The following is a 3,163-nucleotide window of genomic DNA, read 5'->3' as shown; positions in this document are numbered from 1 at the left end:
TGACTTGTAGATTTATATTACAATGGAGAGCTTTCTTCTGCACTCCAGACCATATACTCATCTCAACATTGCATTTGCCCCACAGTAGTACAGACCTAATTCGAAAAGAAAAAAATACTACTTTAATGCTAAACTTATAAACTTCCCCATATCCAAACCTGTACCTCGTCCTATATTCCACACCTCATACACTCAAACCAGAAATATGGGAACCATAGTAAACTCATCTCTTTTCCTATCCATCAACTGCCAAGTTTTACAAATTGTCTCTTCTAAAGATTCTAAAATTATCCACTTTTCTTCATTCCAAGAGCCATCCTTCCAGGCCGAGATGCAATAATCTCTCTCCTGCATTACTAAATTGCCTCCTATCTGCTCTCTCCACATCTTCCATTCAATTAATCTTCCCATAGTAGTCAGAGTCATCATCAAAATAAGATTTATAGGATTTATAGGTATGCTTATTAAATCAAATACATACAGTTCAAAGGTACAGAACATTAAAGTGAGCCCCTTCATTAAAAATATAACCTTAGTAATTTCACGTTCATGTTAGTAAGGAAACAAAAACACAAACAAAAAGACTTAGGGTCCATCAAGTCACTATCTTTTTTCTTTTTTTCTAGGTCCCAGGCTTCTTTAAGAACAAAGTGATGAGTGATGCAGGGATTAAAATCAAGAGCATCACTGAACTTCACCTTCCCTCCAACCAGTTCCCCCAAACTCCCTGCCCCCACACCCTGTGTGCTCCCAATTCCTTTCTAAGTGAATGAAGAACTTAATCCCAAAGCCCTGGTACGAATCCCAGGGTTTTCTCCCTAGCTGTCCCCCTTCCTCTGTCCTCATTCCTGGGAAGGGCTGACACCTCTGTTGGAATGCATGGGGGAGCCCCAGAGTGGTGACAGACACCGAGGGAAAGGCCTCAGCCTCAGGAAATGGGACCAAGGAGTACAGCGTAGTGAAATGAGGACCCCCATAGCCTGGGGTGCCAAAATGGGGCCCTGGCGCCAGAGGAAAGGATACTGGTCCCCCTGAGAAAGGAGATCCAGCAGCCTCAAAATCCTCTCGCTGCGAAAAGTCACTGCTTGATCGTTTGCCCTTCTGGCGATGGTTGCAGAATCACACTCGGACCACATCCTTCTCAAGCCCGAGGTGCTGAGCCATGTGGCTAATCTGCTGCAGGATGGGCTTTGGGCACTGCAGGAACATGCTCTCCAGGTCGCCTCTCACTCGGTTCTCAATACTGGTCTGCTTTCTCTTCCGGGCCTGCATGACGGTCTCTGCCTTGCATATCCCCTGCAGATTCTCGTTGTTGTCAGCTTCCTCCACCCACTTCTGCAGCAGGGTCTGCAGCTTACACATGTTCTTGAAACTGAGCTGCAAAGCCTCAAAACGGCAGATGGTTGCTTGGCTGAACACCTTTCCAAAGAGAACCCCCAGGGTGAGCCCCACATCGGCCTGGGTGTATTCCAGGGGGATCCTCTTCTGCTTTAGGAGCTTGGCAAATTGTTCGAGGTCTTTCTGAAGAGCTTTGATGGCCTGGGACTCCTCGGGGGTCGGCCAAGTCACTATTTTTTTTTTTTTGCGGTACGCGGGCCTCTCACTGTTGTGGCCTCTCCCGTTGCAGAGCACAGGCTCCAGACGCACAGGCTCAGCGTCCATGGCTCACGGGCCCAGCCGCTCCGCGGCATGTGGGATCTTCCCAGACCAGGGAACGAACCCGTGTCCCCTGCATCGGCAGGCGGACTCTCAACCACTGCGCCACCAGGGAAGCCCCAAGTCACTATCTTTAACAGGAACTCTGAGCTCTAGGAGTTCTGGCTTCTCTTTCCGTCCCCAGCATCACATCACACCTGTATTTCTCTACAGTCAGTACACATGTCATGTAAACTCCCATACCCCATGCTTTCTACTTGGTACTTTTCCTCCTCAGGTAGCTAAAGTTTTCATTCTTTGATCTCAGGTTATTATAGCACTTCAGTTAGGGTGGCTTTTGCACCCAGCACCAGGAGAGATGTCCTCTTTTAGTATAATATTACTATAACTTTTTCTTTGTAGTACCAATACTTATTTGTTTGATGTAACTCTTGCCCTCCAGTGTATAAGCTGCCTCAAGGCAATAACTGCACCTGTCTTAAGCATTAAAATCATAGTATAGGGACTTCCCTGGTGGCGCAGTGGTTAAGAATCTGCCTGCCAATGCAGGGGACATGGGTTCGATCCCCGGTCCAGGAAGACCCCACATGCCGCGGAGCAACTAAGTCCATGTGCCACAACTACTGAGCCTGTGCTCTAGAGCCCACGAGCCACAACTACTGAGCCCGTGTGCCACAACTACTGAAGGCCGTGTGCCTAGAGCCCATGCTCCATAACAAGAGAAGCCAACGCAATGAGATGTCCGTGCACCGCAACGAAGAGTAGCCCCAGCTCGCCGCAACTAAGAGAAAGCCTGAGCCCAGCAACAAAGACCCAACGCAGGGAAGAATAAATTAATTAACTAATTATTTTAAAAAATCATAGTATAATATTTGATACATATTAGATACTCAAGGAACACTGATTAACTGAGTCCCTAGAAAGAAGAGTAGGGAAAAGATTAAATTCAAGTAATGGTAACTGTCAACATACTGTGTGAGACACATTTCGTATAGGTTTTAAATAGGATCTAATCTACCCTTAACTCTATCATCAATTTAACTATTTCATTTGGTAGAACAGTTCTATCATCTACACCTAAGTCTGAGCTACCTATCATGAGAATAGTACTATGTAAGGATAAAATGTCATTCCCAGTGATATTCATATAATTGCATGCACACTGAAAAGAGCTGTGTATAGATGCAAATGAATTATGATGCTAGCAAACAATTGCAGGACACTTAATATGTTCAATTACTGTTCTGATCATTTTACATATATTAATCTAATCAAAACTCACAACTTCCTGTGATGTACACACCACTATTAACCCCTTTTAGATATGCAAAAATTGAGGGTCAGAGGGTTTAGTAATTTGCCTAGGGTCACTCAGTTCTTAAATGGCAAAACCAGGATTTAAACTCAGACTGTCCTATCAGGCTTCAGATTTAAAGACTATGGTGTGGGCACCCTCATTATAATATTAAAAGAATTAATATTACTCTATAATTTGAAGAGAATATTT

The 3,163-nt window shown here is 44.7% G+C and overlaps 1 pseudogene; it reads right to left on the bottom strand.

The window, feature by feature from the left end:
• Window positions 1-842: 842 nt before the first annotated feature.
• Window positions 843-2,079, bottom strand: LOC149749124 (POU domain, class 5, transcription factor 1 pseudogene; annotated as a pseudogene).
• Window positions 2,080-3,163: the final 1,084 nt, after the last annotated feature.

This window comes from Delphinapterus leucas, chromosome 5 (genome assembly GCF_059928025.1).
Source record: "Delphinapterus leucas isolate spDelLeu-1000000601 "Yukka" chromosome 5, BTC_Dleu_Yukka2, whole genome shotgun sequence".
In the NCBI taxonomy this organism is placed as follows: domain Eukaryota; kingdom Metazoa; phylum Chordata; class Mammalia; order Artiodactyla; family Monodontidae; genus Delphinapterus; species Delphinapterus leucas.
This window is presented reverse-complemented; position numbering and strand designations above follow the sequence as displayed.